This window comes from Danio rerio, chromosome 4, assembly GCF_049306965.1.
Source record: "Danio rerio strain Tuebingen ecotype United States chromosome 4, GRCz12tu, whole genome shotgun sequence".
NCBI classification, from domain to species: Eukaryota; Metazoa; Chordata; class Actinopteri; order Cypriniformes; family Danionidae; genus Danio; species Danio rerio.
Genome location: NC_133179.1, coordinates 22,205,208 through 22,227,126, shown reverse-complemented (window position 1 = coordinate 22,227,126; position 21,919 = coordinate 22,205,208). Strand labels below are relative to the sequence as shown.

Below are 21,919 nucleotides of genomic sequence, written 5' to 3'. Positions count from 1 at the left end.
TTAAGCAATGACTTCTTGTAATAATGCTGATCCAAAAAGGTCCATTTGACTCCTGCTCTATATTCCACATAAGCCATTCAGTAGTTCTGTGGGATGAACAGATCAAACTTTAAGCAGCAATTCAATGATAATCTTTACCCTTGGTGGGATTTTAAATCCTATGAATGCATTTTTGAGGTAGTTAGTTGAACTAAGGCCAGATTTGAAAATAATAATAAGATTTCAAGTAAATCACAACTAAACTTTAATAAAAAGCCTTTAAAGGTAAACAATAGGGCGGATTTAAGAATTGAGAAGAAAATGTCATTTGTATTTCTTGATCATTTTCTCACAATGTTTCTTGACGTTTGCAGCACTTTACCTAATAAACTTGCAAAATGGTCTAAGTTAAGGCTTGTACAGCATTTTTCGAGATGTTTTTCTGAATTCAAACCCCAAGCGATTTTCACCGGCGTATATGCAAAATCACTCCTTGATGTTAGATGCCGCTACACAACTTCAAGCTTCTGACACCCGCTTGTAACACAGAAGAAGAAGACAGAAAGTTGACATGCTTGTTGTTAAAGTTACTGGCGATTCGAACAAGCATGAATGGTTCAAGTAGCAGCTCCAGCTCTAGCAATGAAGAAATTATTATAGTTTACCAGCGTTCATATCGCCTCTGGGCCTCTTCTTCAATGTGCGCTCGCATTGACAGTTTTGTGCTTGAGCGCCTCCAAGTGCTGTTTACTGTAACTTCAGCAGCTCCGTGGACGTGAACAAAAGAGCCAATCTGATTGGTGAAGAAGGTTTTGACGTGGTATGTCAATACAAACAAACGAGCATTAGGCATTTCTTTAAAAATGACGCTTTTGCACCTGCAGTTTTGCACGTTGGTGTGCACGATCACATTGACTAAACCTTTGTTTAGTCACAAGGCCTTAAACCTCCACCAAAAACGTGCGAAAAAAAGCGTCCTGGTTTACACAGACCTTTACTTTGAGTGAGTTAACATTTTTTTAATAAAATCTAATTAAATAACAAAAAACAAAACAAAAAAAAACAAGAAAAAAAAAAAAAATATATATATATATATTTATATATATATATATATATATATATATATATATTAGGGATGTAACGGTATCAGAATTTCACGGTACGGTAATACCTCGGTATGAATGTCACGGTACGGTATTTATTGAATCATTTACAGGAAAAAACAAAACTTATGAAAATACTCCAAAAAAGTGCCAAAAGTTTCAATGACATACAAATTAGCCATCTATCTGTAAGCTTTGAAACAGGAACTTCAATTTTAATAACAAAAAAATATTAAACCATGTAAAAAAATTAAGTTTCAATTTAGTATTGTTGAAAACTCATCACATTTAACATTTAATCACTCACTCACTTAGATAGAGATGGGTTTAAAGGAAAATCATCATATAAATATAATCTGGTAAAAGCTGGTATCTCTGGGCATTTACAATGTCCCCTGCAAAAGAAAAAAAACCCTCTCATTTGGGACTGAGGTTTCTGGGACAAGAGAGATATGACTTGGCCCAGGTTGACATATATATATATATATATATATATATATATATATATATATATATATATATATATATATATATATATATATATATATATATATATATATACACACACACACACACACACACACACACACACTTGGATGATGCAATGGCACCAGTGCGCTCACCACAAAATAGCTATTGATGGAGTGGAAAGACATTGACAGAGCCATTTCGGTGGATGGGGATGGTTGGGAGGCCATGCGTAAGGTTCAATGGAGGGAATTTAGCCAGGGCAAACTCCTACTCTTTATGAAACGTGCCATGGGATTTTTAATAACCTCAAAGAGTCAGGACCTCGTTTAATGTCTCATCTGAAAGACGGCGCTCACTGACAGTATGGTGTCCCCTTCACTATACTGGGGCATTATGACTCACGCAGACCTCAGGTTGAGCGACCTAGTTTTCCTATGTGGTCTCCCATCCAGGCACTAACCAGGCTCAGCCCTGCTTAGCAGTGAGTTACCGGACTTGGGCTGCAGGGTTATATGGCTGTGGAATATAGGTATAATAATATAGGTTTTGAATTGAGGGTAACTAAGGATCAAAACCATGTACAAATGGAAAAGATTTGAATGCAGACAGCAGTGTTGTTAAAACAATCCCCATTAACACAATTTCACTGAAACAGTGGTATATGTGGCAAACCAGAAGGTGGCGATTGTTGATATTGTGTAGGTCAAGTATTCACATATGCCTATAGACTAAATATGTAAAATGCATACGCATAGTGTCAGCTTTTCACACAATTGCACTTTCTAGTTCAGAAACTGTATCATTCTCAAAAACGTTTAACTCTAAAGTAAAACCTTTAAAGTGTAAATTAGGGTTTTCAAAAGTATCATCTTTTTTACCAGTCGATACTGATATTTTAAGAATGTCTATTTCCTGCTAACCTTTGTGTGCTGTTGAGCACATTTTTAAACAATGCTGATTGGCTGTTATGTTCAATTCCTCAACAGATAAGCCTGTGATTCGCTCTGAAGGTCAACATTTTACCACTCTTTACTGCTGTTCATCAAGCACGAATGCAGATACAGTTGCAGTCAGAATTATTAGCCCCCCTGAATTATTAGACATCTTATTTATTTTTTCCCCGATTTCTGTTTAATGGAGAGAAGATTTTTTTTCAACACATTTCTAAACATAATAGTTTTAATAACTCATTTCTAATAACGGATTTATTTTATCTTTACCACGATGACTGTAAATAATATTTTACTATATATTTTTCAAGACACTTCTTTACAGCTTAAAGTGACATTTAAAGGCTTAACTGGGTTAATTAGATTAACTAGGCAGGTTAAGGTAAATAGGCAAATTATTGTATAACAGTGGTTTGTTCTGTAGATTATCGAGAAAAAATATAGCTTACAGGGGCCAATAATTTTGTCCCTAAAATGGTGTTTAAAAAATTAAAAACTGCTTTTATTCTAGCCGAAATGAAACAAGTAAGATTTTCTCCAGAAGAAAAAATATAATCAGAAATACTGTGAAAATTTCCTTGCTCTGTTAAACATCATTTGGAAAATATTTTAAAAAGAAGAAAAAAATTCGAAGGGGGCTAATAATTCTGACTTCAACTGTATCTGTGACTGTATTTTAATTTTTCATGCCCTTCACTCACTAAAATCCCTCCTTCTTGTTCACTCTGTACGTTATTGATTAAGTTACACAAGTGTCCGCTACTGACAGAACATCTGAATGGGTTTAAATGGAATGCCCTAAATCGGGGGGCTCAACTATGTTCCTGGAGATCTACCTTCCTGCAGAGTTTAGCTCCAACCCTGATCAAACACACCTGAACCAATTAATCAGGACCTGAACAGCACTTGATAATTACAAGCAGGTGTGTTTAATATGGGTTGCAATTGAAATCTGCAGGAAGATAGAGCTCCAGGAACAGGATTGGCCACCCCTGCCTTAGACGCTTGATAAGTTGGGAACTACGCTGATGTCATGTCATAATCACATTGCATTCTTGGGCATATAGGTGCTGGAGTGAAAATATGAAGCTGAATCTGACGGTATGTCCATGTAAACTTCTGTTGTTAACCTGGAGTAGAACACATTTTAAAATCAGCGGGGACTCTCTCAAGGGAACAAGGGAATTTCACAAGTGTGTTTTTATTTAGAATTTTTTTATTTTATTACTTTTATTGGGATAGGATAGAGGAGGACAGACAGAAAAGCAGTGGGAGCAGAGAAGGGATATGACCTCGACTCGGGAATCGAACTCGGGTTGCTGTGAGCACCAAGATTCCATATGTCAGCTCATTTAACCACTAGGCTATTATCAACAACACAAGCGGGTTTTTAAAAATGGACTGGCCTGCAGTCTGGGTTTACAATTGGAGAGGGGTGAAGCAATTACCTTCAGAGCCAATCACTGTCTTTTCTGTTTAGCATGTGAACACAATGGCCAATCAACAGTGTTTAGATCACCATAAAAATTGAATTCTGGCATCATTTACTCACCCTTTACTAGTTTCAAACCTTTATTAGTTTCATTCTTCTGTTAGGCACAAAATAAGAAGCCTGTATGGAGGCTTTCAACATTCTTCAAAATATCTTCTTTAGTGTTCCATAGAAGAAAGGTTTGGAACTACTTAAGGGGTTAAATAGAGAAAAACAATTATTTTGGGGTGAACTATCCCTTTAAAAACCTGTTCAATGGCTCTCGAATGTAAATGGGATATGTACTTATTTAAAATTTCTAAATTTGTACTGCTCCTTTAAGTGCTCTGCTCAATAGTCCATGTTTCTCAGAGTGACTCAAACTGTGGTTCTGGCTCATTTGCAGCTTTGGACTGAGCTCAGAATGAGAATGTCGTTAATAAAAGCATAATTGACTGCAGCTCAAGCATATCACAGCACCACTGGACCACAGTCAGCAGGTGCACTGGTATATTAGGGAAGTGAAATGACTTCCCCCTCATTGCAAAAGAACAGAAGAGCACAGTCAGGAAATCTCTGGAGAACAGATTTATCACCATTCTGAAAGATGAGGGAAAATAAACTGCACTAAAATCATCATTTTAGGTAGCTGTGAGAGTCATAAATGAATTCATTAAATACACAGCAAGTGTTGAACCTGTTCAGGGTCCTTCGCATTAAAAACAGCATTCACGATCCATTTTATTTCTATGATGTGACATATTTCAACACATATGCAGCATGAAATTGCAATTTATGTGTGTTGCTCAATATGTGAACCCAGGCTAAAAAGTAAGTCCTAATATTCAAGTTAAAGACTCAAAGGTAAAAAGTTCAGTATCAACCTCAAATCCTCGACAAACAGCCAATGGTTTTTCGCATAGACTTTTGAAAAAATTTGAAATGTTTATAATATTAAAAAAAGTTTTGTACATCATGATTACCTTTAGTAAAAGTGTGAAATTTACAAATATAAACAGTACAAACCTTGACAAGGGCACTAGTTAGCAGATGAGTTTTGATTTTGTCTTATTTACAGCTATAGGTTATTTTCACATGACGTCATTGATGATACACGAAATTCAGATGGAGGGCAGAAAGGGATTTTTTTAACATAGGAATCGCTAGCAGAACATCAAAATGTTTCTGTTTTATGTTATTTATAGTTATTTAAATCAGCTTGAATGAGAAATTTTAAACAGGTTTTATAAACTTACAAAAGTTTTTGCTCATATAGGGGGGCAATTCAAGAATCTGGCTGAAAAACAGAAGAAAAGGTGGCATTTAATAAAGATTATTTCAGTACATGCATGTGTACAAATTTTTTTGAATGCAATAATTCATTTGAAAACGCTAATAAAGATCATATACAGGCCTAGCTATGTGTATTATGTTAACGTGTTATATAAAAATCTGATTTACATCACCAAAACTTATATAAAATCCAGAAGAACATAAATAACGTACCCTGCCATGTAATTTCTGCAGTGAAATCTCCATCTTGTTTTGTAATAATCCAAGTCTTTACTGGCGTTTCGGCAGAATAAACAACCGTAACATTGAATGTTTGTTGACGGTAAGTTAATTAAGCGAAAAACGCTACCATTGCGGGCAAAAATAGATGATTATTATTGTGGAGCACTTATCACCTCTTACAACAACAAAAAAGTTGTGTAGAACTCTTTGTTAATGAATACTACAGTATATTCAGTATATCACAGTACTACATATACAGTAAGTACTTTGACGGATTAATTCAAGTAAATATCTATAGTATGGTTACTATTTACTATAGTATTTTTTCATGCGATAGCTTACAGTATTTACCGCCTTGATGACAGGCAAATATATTTTAGTTCAGTAGAAAACTCTGCCCTCTTCATGGTAAAAGGATCATGACCAACATATGTAGTTATTTTCTATTTATATCGCCTTTGAAATGTGGTAGAAATCGCAAAAATACAGACTTTCCCCTCTGTCTACCATTTAGTTTTTTACTTACTGCCCTCCATCTGAATTTCACACATTACCAGAACCAGGTGATTGAAAACTATATATAGTACGGTATTATTACTATATTTGGTCAATCTGATCCATCTTTTGGGTCTAAAATGTTTTGAGCTTGTCCACTTTTGACCATTTTTAAAGGCAGTTGATTTTATGATGACTTTTTTCATAACTTTGGACATTATTTGCTACAGTTCTTGTGTTTTGCTATGAAATTACACAAAATCATCTCATGAAATGTTTTTTAATTTATTTCTAGAACCATTGGACAAAATCCTGAAGAGACTGGCAAACAGTTTCAATTATTTCAACAGCCAAAACAGACCTAAATCAAAATTTGTTATTGTAAAAAACAATGAATTTTGTCAATGAAAATGTTGGAAATTATTGTTTGGACTTTCGTCAATTAATTAAAGGTTAATTCTCAATTTTCTTGCATCTCACAAACAAAATGTCCGAACTGTTTCAGACTTAAGGTTGTGTAATTGGGTCCCAAATCCCAGACCCAATTACACAACAAGGAGACATTCACTTCTTCAGAGTACGGTTGATAATCTTGAGTTTTCAAGAATTCTGACACACTTTTTCCACTAATGAATGTCAGATAGAGCTTCAGTTACACAATGATAGCACAAGAAAGTCTTGAGAGGATGTATTATGCAAGCTTTTTGTGCCTCTTTGAGCAACCTCACCTCGGGCTTTGCGATGCTCCTGTCTGAAGTGTGTGTGCGGGCTGTTATTGTTTCTCTTGAAGAGGGCAGAATCTGCAAGCCATCTGCTGTTATCTCTGGAATGCCGGACTTCGCTCATGGACATATATGTACCAGCGCTTTGACATTTCTGCTATATTTAGCCGTTAGTCGCCGTTGGAGGTTGTCGCGATGATGTCATAGCACCTCTCGAAATACATCCCAGTGTTTATCTTGGGCTGCTCTTTGGGCTCGCTTCTCATGTCGTGTTTGTTTGTGTTTATTAGTGGTTTTCTCATTTTTTCCATCATTAAGGGCTTCCTCACAAGTACAGTTTGCTATTTTCTTCCCGCCGTAGTGTGGACATTGAGACATACTTATCTTTTGGAATTACGAAAATGAGGATTTATGGAACACTTTTACGGTTTTGCAGTTTGATCTTTTGTATAGTCTTGTATTTCAGGCTAAATGAAAGCTAACCGTTTCTAAGGACCCCAAATTGGAACTGAAATCAAAGCTAACCATGATTAAGCCTAAAAAAAGCTAACTATTTCTAAGGACAGGTAAAAATTTATGCAAATAATCCTTAATTGAAACTGAAATTAAAGATTACCGTGATTTAGGTTAAATCAAAGCTAACCATTTCCAAGGTCAGATAAAATTCATGCAAATAATGCCAAATTATAACAGATTTTTGCAAAATCTTTAAAATGAGTGTTATTTTAAATATATCTAGATTGTGCCACTCTACAAACTGTGGCTAATATTTAAGTTTGAAGTGATATTATAATAGCAGTGCTGGTTTATAGGTTATGGTAAATAATAAAATGTCTACATCTTAAGTTTTTAGGTTATACAAAATTCATCTTGATGTTTAAGCTCAGTTTAATGTGATGTTCATTGACTTTACTTGTACATTTAATTTGACTCAACTTTAACATTTAAGACAGTTACATTTTTTGACATGGTTCATAGAATTTTTAAATAACATTCATTCATTTTCCTTCAGCTTAGTCACTTTATTCATCAGGGGTCGCAACAGCAAAATGAACCGCATATCTTTTACGCAGGGGATGCCCTTCCAGCTGCAACCCAGTTCTGGGAAACATCCATACACACTTATTCACACACATACACTACGGGCAATTTAGTTTATTATGTCAAAGTTTATTTTGATGTTCTGTTTATTACATTTAAGTTTCACTGCATCTACATGCTAACTAATTCTCATTAGATTATAAGTAGACTGTTAGGTTAGGGTTAGGGTTAGGGTAAGTTGACATGTACTTGCAAATTTATTTATAGTCAGGTAAGTGTCTGTTTAGCAGCAGTATCAACAGATATTAAGCAGACAGTCTACTAATACTCAAATGGACCGTCAAAATAAAGTGCTACCGTTTATTCAATTCACTAATAGCACATGTCTTTGGACTCTGGGGGAAACCAACACCAAACAACATGCAAACTCCACACAGAAATGCCAACTGGCCAAGCCAGGACTCGAACCAGTGACCTACTTGCTGTGAGCAGTGCTACTGAACAGTGATAACCACTGAGCCACCGTGCCACCCCTGGAATTTTTATATAACAAAAAATGTAAGATTTTTAAAATGACATTTTACAACAATCTGTTCACAAAACACCATTTATTCATTCACATTTGACATGCCAAAAGGCTAGTAACATGCTATACATGTTAGCAACATGCTACATAAAGATATAAAAGACTTTAAAACATGTTAGCAACATGCTAAAAGGCATGGCCTAACATTTTTGCATATTACTTAAATGTAAGGTCTTTCATAGCATTATGTAGCATGTTGCCAACATGCATAGAATGCTGCTAGCAATAATTAGCATGCTGTAAGCATGCCACTTCCATTCTTGTGCGTGGGTTGCAGCTTGAAAAAACTTCAAAGAAAAAATATGAAATAAGCATTAATAAAGTCTTGGCTTGGTCAGTTGGAGTTCTGTGACTGTGTGGAGTTTGCATGTTCTCCCTGTGATGGTGTGGGTGTCCTCCGGGTGCCTTAGTTTCCCCCCACAGTCCAAAGACCTGTGCTTTAGCTGAATTGAATAAACTAAATTGGCCAAAGTTTATGTGTGGGAATGAGTGTGTATAGATGTTTTCTAGTACAGGGTTGCAGCTGGAAGGGCATCCACTGCGTAAAACATAAGTTGACGGTTCATTCCGCTGTCATGACCCCTGATGAATGAAAGGACTAAGCTGAAGGAAAATGAATGAATGAATGAATAAAACACAACATTGTGCTTTTAGTTATAATTTGTACAAAAATCTTCAAGATAAAGCTTGTACTACAGTTTTTTGCACATTATTCAAATATTATCTGAGGTATTTTTATGTAGGTTGTTTGTGTTTTTGCTGTCAGTATATATAATATGTATAATTACACAGTTGCTTCGTATATACCTTGATTTATATAGTATTGCACAATGTATATGTGTGTGTTTGCATATTTTGGCTTGTGCATTTGTTAGCATTTCTGATTTACGATGTGCTGACAGTGGAAGTGCCTGAGGCAGTTCAAGAAGCAGCACAATGACTGGTTCTGCAAGTGCCATGTCACACACTCAAACACACATACATGCACACAATACACAGCAGTCAGGAGCAGATCACAGCTTGTCACAAGCCGCTGATAGATTCCACTGCAGATTGAGAGGCGTCAGTTTGCAATAAGTACACAAGCCATGAACTTTCTGCCCACTGTAGATGGCCTGGATGACCTGACACCGTGCCCCGGCCAGGCAAGTTTCCAGCAACAAGTCATATATCTGTCCATGATAAAAGTAGTCTCGCATAGCCAAACATTCAGGCTGATGGCAGAAGCTCTGGACTCTATCACAGCTTTCATTGGTCAAGTGGACAGCATGTGACCAGCATGTTGAGAAGCCAATCATGGTCTGCTTTGGTCAGTGTTATGTTTAGGTGCATGAAGATGTAAAACCGAAGTCTCTACAATAACAGACCAGCAAGAATGATGTGCATTTAGTTGATAAGAGCTCATTATGACAGTTGTAAACACAGCAGCTTCTTTCATATAAGGGTTTAGTGTCACAATGGACTTGTTTCCAGGCAGAACTGTAGAGTTCAACTTGATGACAATGTTAAGCTCTCAAAGAGTTTCCTGTCTTGCCTATTGATGAGTTGGTTGGACCCAAAAGTCATGGGTCATGAGCGTCACCTGTGCAGCATACCAGTTTTGAGTCCTACAAAGGAGCTCGGAAAGTATAAATGGAAGAGTGAATACAGGAAGGATTAGAGAGGACCAGGCCTGCATTGATGACTTTATGTTGCAGTTTTGTTTATGTTTGTGGGGCGTCCACAGTGTGCGGATGCCAGGAACCAAAAGTGATGGTCTCTCAGCCAGTTAAGGACCAAGCTTCAGTGTGTTTGGAAAACTTGTGTCCGTTAGCAGGCGTGAAAGAAAGGAATGAAGTAAATGATTCTTGGTCCAGTGTTCTGTCGATGTGTGCTACCTTGTCAGATTGTGCTAGCTCACATTCAAAAAATACACTGCAAAAAATAATCCAAAAATCTGAAGCTGCAGGTTGCCAGAATCTTTTTCCCCTTTTTCTAATGGGTTCATTATTACATCGTGTTCATATTATAGCATCTTGTGAACCTCATGCTACATCAGTTTTAGATGAAAGACACATTAAAGTTACAGTAGAAATGCAAAGTAAATTTCTAAATTTTATTGTAATTAAACATTCCTTGTTTTATAATGTTTTATATACAGTTAAAATCAGAATTATTAGCCCCGTTTATTTTTTTCCGCATTTTCTGTTTAACGTAGAGAACATTTTTTCAACACATTTCTAAACATAATAGTTGTAATAATTCATTTCTAATAACTGATTTATTTTATCTTGGATATGAAAACAGTAAATAATATTTAATGTAAATAATATTTTACTAGATGTTGTTCATGACACTTCTATACAGCTTAAAGTGACATTTAAAGGCTTAACTAGGTTGATTAGGTTAACTAGGCAGTCTAGGGTAATTAGGCAAGTTATTGTATAATGATGGTTTAAAATTTAGCTTAAAGGGGCTAATAATTTTGACCTTAAATTGTTTTTTTTTCTGAACTGAACTAAACTTTTATTCTAGACAAAATAAAACAAATAAGACTGTCTCCAGAAGAAAAAATATTATCAGACATACTGTAAAAATTTCCTTGCTTGGTTAAACATCATTTGGAAAATATAAAAAAAAAAAAACATTCAAAGGTCAGCTAATAATTCTGACTTCAACTGTATATCTTGCATCTTTCCTAAAAAGACTCATGGCTGTATTAGATCAAAAGGGTGTTAAACACTGAGCAAAGGGTCTAAACACTTAGGACCATGTGATATTTCAGTTTTTCCCTTTTTAATAAATCTACAAAAATGACAAAAGTTCTGTGTTTTTCTGTAAATTTGGGGTGTGTACATTAATGAGGAAAAAAGAACTTAAATTATTTTAGCAAATATCTGCAAAATAACAAAAAGGGAAAAATTTAAGGGAGTCTGAATACTTTCCGTTGTACAGTATATACCATTGTTTTGAAATATACGGACATCTACATATTGTACATTAGTTACACAGATAAGAACAAAAGCCAAAAGCATGTAATGATGAGAAAGTTGTGATGATTTAATGCTCATCAAAAGTTGCTTATCCACAAGCAGAGAACCATATACAGGGTCCTCAGTGTAAACATCATCATGGTAACACTTATAAAACTAAGATAATGCAATTAACATAATTTCTAATCAAAATTAGAAAACTAACCTAAACCTTGCCCTAACATTATCCCTAACTCTAAGGTGCTGTTCACACATAAAGAGTTTTTCCTCTGCAACTCTCTACTTTTCTATTGTTTTTCAATGTAAACGTGCTCTGGACAGACCTGTGTGTCCCTCTTTTTTTAGATGCATGCCATGTTGAAAGTTGTTCAACTTTCACATGCAATGCAGCTCATCACTAGCTATGTTTCCATTCAAACATGTGAATTAACTTTATGTGCAAAACTGAAATATCTCATAAAAGACATGTGAATAAAGCAGCGTTTCCATTTAATGAATCAAAGAGAACAAAATCATCACTTCAGGACTTACTGGCATCAAATATCCACAGTAAAAATAATAAATGGCTTGCACCTTACAAGGCAACCCTGACACGCGGTGAACGTGCGGTGGCGTTTGAAGGCGTGAGACACAGAGCACAGACGCTCTTGATTCTAGAGGTAATTAATAAAATAATAAAACGAATACTGAAATGGTTAAGGTGCTTTAGAATGACCAAAACTACATTTCAGATGATTTACAGTGTGCTCAGCCTGCTGGTTTGTCCATTCACACACATTTTTATAATCACATGATCTTATAACAAAATCACATGACCTTTTTTAATGCACATACTGGAATTTGTGGAAAGTGTTTCAATCGTAGTTTATGCGCATCTTATCTTATTGAATAAAAAGTTTATCCTACTCAGTTATGCACATTTGTTGTTTATGCGCATCTTGGTGTGTCCATCAACCAATTTTTTTGTGCGCATGTCCAAAATGTGGATGAAAACGTAGCTATTGTCAGGTTCAAAAGGAGTTGACCAATGGGAAGAGCTTGGAGGTGGCTTCTGTTTATAGTAGAAAGTTGGCATGACAACTGATTTATTTACCTTTATATCACAGTGGGGGAGTTATATTATGATGTATCTTGAAGTGCTTATCATAACATATTGTTTACATTTATTTCTAATGGGTCCGTTATTACATAATGTTCATAATATCACGTCACATGGATCTCGCTCTATGCTGCACTTTTTAAAAACCCATTCATAAGAGCAGCGTCTTGTGTTTTTACAAGCAAAGATACATTCAGTGTGAATGAGCCCTAACACTAATATAAAAAGCGGTCACACTTTACAATAAGGTTCATTAGTTAATGTTAATTAATGCATTTACTAACATAAACAAACAATGAACAATACATCTACTACTGTATTTGTTCATGTTAGTTAACGTTAGTTTATGAAAATACAGTAGTTCATTGTTAGTTCATGTTAACTCATGGTGCATTAACTAATGTTAACAAGCATGGACTTGGATGTTAACAATGCATTAGTAAATGTTTAATTATGATTAATAAATGCTGTACAAGTGTTGTTCATGTTAAGTTCACATTAGTAAATGCATTAACTAATGAACCTTATTGTAAAGTGTTACCTAAAAAGCTAATCAAGAAACCATTATAATGTCACCCGGGTAGTTATAGTGGCGCAGTGGGTAGCACAATTGCCTCACAGCAAGATGGTCGCTGATTCGAGCCTTGGTCAGTTGGCATTTCTATGTGTAGGTTGCTTGTCCTCGTGCTTGCGTAGGTTTTCTCTGTGTGCTCCGGTTTCCTCCCACAAATCCAAAGACATGCACTATAGGTGAATTGGGTAAACTAGATTGGCTGTAGTATATGAATGTGAATGCAAGTGTATGGGTGTTTCCCAGTGATGGGTTGCAGCTGGAAGTGCATCCGCTGTGTAAAACATATGCTGGATAAGTTGGCGGTTCATTCTCCTGTGGTGACCCCTGATTAATGAAGGGAGAAGAAAATGAATGAATGAATGAATGAATGAATGTAATGTCACCCAAAAAAGAAGAAACATAAGGAATTTATGGAAAATGGTTATTCACCGTATATATTAAGAACACTTACTGTTAACCAGGTTACATCATTTTACTGTAGCGTTTTTACAGTTTTCTATTGTTTAAATCAACCATTTTTTATAGTGCGGGTAGCAACAATTTCCCATCCTCTTGTGCTACCTCCACTGTATTTGAATAGTTATAAGTTTAGGGTTAGGGATTGTGGTTGGTTAGGCTGTTATTACAGCTTTGCACCATACTTCTTCATATCAAATTTTCCATCGGTAGCACAATAGGATGGGTAGCATATTTCATCATCCAGATTTGCTACCAACATTTTAAATGGGAGGCAGCACTATCTGACAAGGTGACAAATTGCTTAGCCGATATTATTTCTAGCTGCTTACAAACACCTTTTTGAATGTTAAATGAAGTGTAAAATTCAGTATTGTGTACCTTATGCATCAGGTTTTCAGAGGAACGGTCTTTGGTCATGATGTCTGAGGCTGAAACTATTTTGAAATCAAAAATGCCAAACACGACCCAGTCTAAGCCAAGTAGACATTTTTTTTGTTGCTCGCATGAAGAATTAAATAAATATAAATTACATGTAACTTACTTTGTAGTTTATTATGTTTAATTTAGCTTCTTCATCTTTTTGAGTTTGAATATCTGTGCAATTTCCTTCACAGCCAACCTTGACCCACTTTAGCCAAGCGACTCTATATTTAAACTCTGTCACAAAACTTCCTTGCACACACTTACTCTGACATATGCCTTTTTAGTTTGATCTCTGCTGCTAAAATTGTTAGGTCAAAGTCAGTTTAGTCCAGAATTAGCTGTGTTCTAACTCTAGACTAATCACAAATCAAATAGACAAATCGTTTAAGGAATAATTTATACAAAAATGAAATTTACTCGCAGTTTACTCACCCAAAAGTAGTTCCAAACCCTTTCCAAACTGAGTTTAAACTTGTTTTGAGTTAAACTTGAGTTTAACTCAAATACGATATTTTGAAGAATGTTGTTAGCAATTTATATCATACTATTAAAAACAAACACTAAACAAATCAATCGCTACCTTTTTTCCAACATTTTGTCATTCATTCATTCATTTTCTTTTTGCATTATTCCCTTTATTAACCAACTTATCTAACATATGTCTTACTCAGCGGATGCCTTTTCAGCCACAGCCCAACACTGCAAAACACCCATACACACTCAAAGGCCAATTTAGCTTAATCATTTTACCTATGTCTTTGGATTGTGGGGGAAACCAGAGTACCTGGAGAAAACCCACGCAAACACTGGTAGAACATGCAAACTCCACGCAGAAATGCCAACTGATCCAGCCAGGGCTCGAACCAGCAATCTTCTTGCTGTGAGGTGATTGTGCTACCCACTGCACTGCCGTGACACCCTATAACATTTTAAAAGTGTTAAATAGGTACGAGTAATAATAATATTGACGGTTCCCCATTAACTTGACCACAATTGAATAATTACCACTACTGAGGTCTAGGTAAGCTTGGTCCTGCTGTGTTAAGAGTGAGAGAAAGTCAGCTCTGCAATGAGAAGTACAGGAACTCTGGCATAGTGTAAGGGAAGAACAGTTCCTTCTATTTATATCTATTTGCAGTAGGAGTGCTGTCACCAAGTCATGCAGCACAGTCATGCACACGTTTCCTGTTTGCTACTGTAATCTAATCATGCGGTTCTGAGTCAAACAACTAACCTACTAACCTAACCACAGAGAGTATGAGACACACATAGTCTGACCATCTGATGCATATTCTGTGCCAAATTAATTAAATGATGAAATCATTGCACCGTCCTTAAAGTTTTTTTTAGTCACACTGAAAATTTTGTTATTTGCGTTCATTTGGTCTGGACTAGAAAATACATTTTTAAAATAATAATAATAATTTTTAAAAATCTGGTTTACTCACCCTCACCAATTTTATAACTAGCAATAATTATCTCATCTACTGGACTAAACATTATGTAAATTTTTTTATTGAAATGTGGTCAGAATGACATTGGAAAAACTTTCCAAAACAAACATTCTAACAGTTTTATTCCCACCTTATGGAACAAAACACTCTAAACTGCTTATTGAGAAAGTTGACCAAACTATGCTATATACACATTAAAACTTGACCAAGAATTTGACAAATAAAAAATACAAAACACACATTAAGAGCGTAATCTTGTGTTAAAATAATGTTAAAGAAAATGTAACTTTTTAAAAGGATGGTTTCATTCAAAAATTAAAAATAACTCATCATTTACTCACGCTCATGTGGTTCCATACCTTTATGGGTGTCTTTTTTCAGTTAAACACTAAGGAAGATATTTCGAAGAATGTTGGAAATTTGTAACCACTGATATTCATCATTAAAGAAAAAATTGGTCAATGATTACAAGTTTCCAAGATTTTTCTTCAGAAACATAAGATTAGAACAAGTAGAGGGTGAGAAAATGATGACAGAATTTTCATTTTTGGGTGAACTATCCCTTTAAGCATTTTTTTAATATTTTACAAAAATAAAACATAAGATTTCTTTTCAGGGTAGCCAAGAACATTGTGAGGTAATAAACCATGTAATTGTAAGCTGTTTGACACAAGAGATTTGTTACAGAGAATGACATCTGGTTGTGAGAAGGAGAATGCATTTCCTGTGCACTGACCTCTTGACTCTCTTCATCTCATAGAGATCATAAATACCCAATATACTCGCAGCAAAGTTGTTTTTCATTCTTCTCATTCTCACTGAAGTACCTGAGCAGCCCATTCCGCTGTGAACTGTGTTTAGTGCACTGTGTTTGATACGTGCTTCTCCCAATAAATCGTAAAAACAAGTACAACAATGAAAAAAGCATCTGATAATTGCATTGCGTGAGCTCTGCAGTGTCGCTTTCAATTAGAAAACAGTCCAATGTCTATAAAGCATCACTTTTTAAAGGCTTCTTAGAATAAAAATTGGGATATACACTGCAAAAAATGCTTTTCTTACTTAGATTTTTTGTCTTGTTTCTAGTCCAAATATCAAAAAATTCCTAAATCAAGAAGAGTTTTCTAGACAAGCAAAACGTATCGTCTTGTCTTGTTTTGAGAAATAATATGCCAATATTAAGTGAGTTTTTCCTTAAAACAAGCAAAATAATCTGCCAATGGGGTAAGCAAAATAATCTTACGTCAAAAGAAAAAACAAGATTTATTTGCTTACGCCATTGGCACTCAGTTAATATTGGCATATTATTTCTCAAAACAAGACAATATGTTTGGCTTGTTTAGAAAATGCTTCTTGATATAAGAAATTTTAGATATTTAGACTAGAAACAAGACAAAAAATCTAAGCAAGAAAAGCATTTTTTGCAGTGTATCTAGGCATAGCTGAATAATAAGAGTTCAGTTCATCGAAATGACATATTGTGAGCCTCAAACTCCAGTGTTTTTTATTCCCATGTAAATCCTGTGCCTGTAAAATCCTGGTGATAAACAGGTCAATCGGAACAAAACACCAACTGTTACATTGCACACTGGATAAATAATATGCATACCTGAGGTTGCGTTTGATTGGCTACAAAGTTTCCTAGTGACATTACTACAATGATATTTCCCCCCTATATATATATATATATATATATATATATATATATATATATATATATATATATATATATATATATATATATATATATATATATATATATGTTATTTTTAGCTTGTTTTTAACTTAATAAGCATGTGGGACTCTTAATTTTAAAACGGAAGAGGCAGGAGGAGTGAATGATCTTTCTATAAAGCAGGCGGCCATCATCTGTTTACAGTGCAAAAAAATGCCAAATGCAGGATATATGGTTTATACATTTATTCAGCGCCACCTCGAAGAGGCATATGGTCTGTTTAAATGTGTTTATGTTAGTTTAACATATATTTGTATAATTTATTGCATGTATTTTTCATGAGGCAACTGATTCATGAGTGAAGTGCTAACTATAAGTGATTAGTGCAAGTTTATGCATCGTGTCATATCTCTTAGCTCTTAATGTGAATTTTCTCAAGTGAAAGAATAGTAATAAACTTTAGAAAATTCATGTTTATGTAGATGTTAATGCATTTTCTGCAATATTTTATTGACTAAATGTTGTCTGTGTGTCTACAGATAAATCTCTTGCTTCTAACGTAAACCTCTTTAAATGAAATCACTTTTATTGTCACATCATCAGCAGCACATGTACTATGATGAGTAAAAAGTTTAGGCGCTGGCTCCTGACAGTGCAAAATACAGAGTACTTAAAAAACAAAACAATATACCAGCAATGCTTACAATAAATATGTAAACAACAATAAATATGTGAAAGTCAACAAATACGTAAAGAAAAACACACATTACACACATGTAGACACAGATAGACAAGTACACAGTCAAAAAAGTGTACACATAGTTTGACTGTCGGTGGAAAATTATTGTAGGCAATAATGTTTTATATAAGGATTCGGTTAAAGTTCTGTGCATGCTACATCTTGATGGTATACAGTGAGGGGTATGGAAAGAGTTTGTGTGAGGTGTGTGAAGTGTTCATTAGCCTGATAGTCTGTGGGAAGAAACTTTCCCTCAGTTGGCTGGTGCGTAAGTGGATGCTGCAGAACCGTCTGCCTGAGGGTAGTAGAAAGAAGAGTCCATGGCATGGGTGGCTGGAGTCACTGATGATTCTCTTGGCTTTTCTTATGCACCGTTTGGTGTAGATGTCCCGAAGAGAGGGAAGCTCACCTTCTACTACGTGGCCAGCAGGTCACACAACCCTATGTAGACCTTTGCGATTGCTGCTGGCGCTTTTTCTATACCAAGGGGTGATGCAGCCAGTCAGGATGCTCTGCACAATGCAGGTGTAGAATGAACGTTGGGGCTCATTCCAAACCTCCTAAACCACCTGAGGAAGAAGAGACATTGTTGTGCCTTTCTCAACACTGCATCTTTGCGAGCAGTCCATGTCAGATCTTCAGCGATGTGGACTCCAAGAAACTTGAAAGTGCTGACCCTGGTGTCCTGTTGATGGTGATGGGAGCGTGTTCTCTTTTCTCTCTCTTGAAATCCACCGCCAGCTCCTTGGTTTTGCTGATGTTAAGTGAGAGGTGGTTTTCATGACACCGTTGCGTCAGAGTGTGCACCTCCTCTCATCAGTGTTGGTAATTAGGCCCCGCACCATTCATCAGGAAATTAAGCGATTACATTGGAGCTGTATCTGGATGTACAGTCGTGTGTGTATTTCTCCACTTTAGATGAAACTATTGCCATTTGACAAGGCATATACTTAGTTTGTTCAAATTTAAGTAGAAAGTATGCAGTAAGTATTATTATTTTGCACGTGTGTATTTCAGAGTATCTCACTGTGTGCGTGCGTGTGTGTGCATGAGAGAGAGGGCAGAGTTCATTAATATTCACCACTATCTGATTCCTTGCGGCCACCATTTAAAAAGCAAAATCGAGGCTGCGGTGAGAAAAAAACTCAGAATGATTGCCTTAATCACATAGGAACGTTTTGCACCTGGGTGGATATCTTATCAGCGAAGAGAAAGTGACACAAATTTATCCAAGTGACCCAAGAGTCAGTTCTGAATGGAAAGTGAAAATAAAAAGGGATATCAGACCTCATTTTCAGCTAAGTTAAGGAAAATGGCACTAGTTAGCACTAGTTAGGAAACGTTTTCTTTTCCAAGCACACATTTTAGAAGCCATTTATCAAACCCAAGTTAATGAACTGATTCTTTCAGAATATTAAACGTTTCACAATGCTGAATTTCAATACTGAACTAAAAAAAAACATCAATTTCCTGCCAACATTAAGGCGCTGTAGGTCGAAGCAGTGGTGCAGTAGGTAGTGCTGTCACCTCACAGCAAGAAGTTCACTGGGTCGCTGCTTCGAGACTCGGCTCAGTTGGCGTTTCTGTCTGGAGTTTGCATGTTCTCCCTGCGTTCACATGGGTTTCATCCGGGTGCTCTGGTTTCCCCCACAGTCCAAAAACATGCGGTACAGGTGAATTGGGTGGGCTAAACTGTCCTTATTGTATGAGTGTGTGTGTGGATGTTTCCCAGAAATGGGTTGCGGCTGGAAGGGCATCCGCTGCGTAAAAACTAGCTGGAAAAAATTGGCAGTTCATTCCGCTGTGGCGACCCCGGATTAATAAAGGAACTAAGCCGACAAGAAAATTAATGAATGAATGAAGGCGCTGTTGAACACAACACCGCTGATTTGTCATAGTACTCACCAGTGCTCAACAGAAATGACTGTGATTGGCCGTGAAGGTCATCAGTTCACCACACTTCACCGAGTACAAACACAGACAAGCAATTGACTGATCTTTGCAGCTTTAAACGCTTCAGTGTCCGTGTATCTGTGTTTGTACTCAATGACGAGCGGTGAACTGATGACCTTCACAGCCAATCACAGTCATTTCTGTTGAGAATTGGTGAATACTATGACAAATAAGCGGTGTTTAAGAACATGCTCTGCAGCACTTAAATGTATGCACAATTTATAAAACTTCAGTACTAGGACAACACGTTTACAAACAACATAAGGGTGTGCTACAGAGGACTGTATTGTTTTATCGCTCACCGGGTTATAGGCTGAAGCAGGGAAGCGTCCCCACAGTGTTTACCTGGTGCCATGAACTGAAGCCTAGGAGGACACTCTTAAAGACATTGTGATTTTGTTTAATGTCTAATATCCTATTAATTGATTAAATTAAACCTAACTGAATAATATTAAAGTAATTTTTACACTATATCTGCATTTTAAAATCGCAGCAACAACTGGAGGTTTGTAGTCCACAGCATGTTGTTGGAATGTTTACAGTGATGATCCTACACTTCCGGGTTTCTTCCCACCACAGCCTCGCTTTCATGTTTGAAAATGGCGGCTGCATGAAATAAGCATATTACAAATAAGCTAAAAACCATGCTTTTCATTCTGGGGGGTAATTTCTCTGGTGTTAAATAACTATTGAAAATCATTTCTGGATAACTTTTTTTAAACTTACCTAAGCTACATACCTATAATGTAGATATTAGAGGACAATTTAGCATAAGAACACATAAATAATGCACTCTATGGCACCTTTAAGGCCGATTTTCTTGCTAAAGATGGCAAAGCCCTAACAATTGCTTATTAACCATCACCAAAAAATGACAGTTTGATGGTCTTTACCATCCGAAGGAAACCTTTCTGTGATACTGTTTTTAAATTTTAGCTTGATTTTGTCAGCGTAAACACAGCAGTTTGTTTTGAAGAGAAAAGAACGATGTCAATATAGCATTGTGCATTTTCCTGATTAGCAACACGTGAGCTTGATCTTGCGCTTTAATGCACACTGACCACCGAGAGACACCGACTGATGCTGCAAGGAGCTTTTTACCAAAACATACATAAAAATGGCCGCCTATCTTCCCTCGAGATAATAAGTAGCAGTAATCAGAGGAGCTCAAGAGCTCTTCAGCAAAAGAGACTGAAACCCTGCACTGGTGCCACTTATCATCCCAAGCCGATAACACAGGAATACACTAATGTGCAAAATGGCCATTGTTGATATATAAGGCAGCGTTAAGTAGAAGTTTATTAGATTTCGCAAATTGCTGCTGTCTTTGCATGCACCATTTAAGTAAATCCACCAATGACTGCTAATGAAAATGTGACTGCTGGTTCACATTTTGCCCACTGTGCTCTCAAAGTGGTTACGTAAGCCACAGTAGCCATGGCAATGAGTGGGCATAAGTACTTCCTCATCAGAAATGTGCTGAACTACATGTCAATGTTGTTTGCACCATCATCCACTGACAAAAACAGCCTTGCTGAAAAGACGCTGTGGAGCAAAAACCTCCATTTTATACCCTAAAAAGACTATTTGCAAGACTATTACTGCTGTGTCAAGATAAAGACTATAGCTAGCTCAATGAAACAATGTAATTATGTCCATGTCTGCATTTTAGACTGTTACTTTTATTTTTGCCACCTTGGGAAAAATGTGTGCCTGCAGAGTTAGGCCTGAAGCATACCTTATAGAAGTACATGAATGAAAACACTTCCAGCTATGCATGCTTGATTTTTATTATACACCCCACATTCAGAAATGTGTCAGAATGCTTAATGTAATTCAGGCATAGCATTAGCATTGTCTCAAAGAATTTGACTGTGTGGGTTAGTGGATAATTTCTCAATTTATAATCACATTATCAAATTTCCTTAGTCATACTGTAGCTTTGGAACAACATGAGGGTGGCTAAAAGAAAATTGAGGCTATTCCTTTTAAATTGAATTCAGATGTTTATAGCTAAATAGTTGCTAACTGCATCCTATTTTAACAGCACACGTTTTAACTCTTTAGCTTGGACTGAAATTGGTCAGTTATATTGAATGGGGCTGGGTGATAAAAACGATATTGGTATTTATTGACTGTACATTATTCTCAATAATGATAAAAAAAAAGTTGGATATAAAGTTTCGGTATGAATCGCTAGTTCTATTAAATTGTGGCTGCTGAGCTTGCATTTTGGAA

At 36.1% G+C, this 21,919-nt stretch overlaps 2 long non-coding RNA genes across 9 annotated transcripts in view; one reads left to right on the top strand and one right to left on the bottom strand.

Annotated features, from left to right (window-relative positions):
• LOC137491398 (uncharacterized) overlaps nt 1-21,919 on the top strand; it is a 57,335-nt gene that overhangs the window by 19,556 nt on the left and 15,860 nt on the right. The window lies entirely within an intron of this gene.
• LOC141381628 (uncharacterized) lies at nt 11,350-14,954 on the bottom strand. The gene is made up of 4 exons (XR_012402099.1): nt 14,866-14,954; nt 14,611-14,779; nt 11,582-13,302; nt 11,350-11,510 (listed from the first exon to the last, which is right to left on the bottom strand). It is a non-coding gene; the product is annotated as an uncharacterized lncRNA (long non-coding RNA).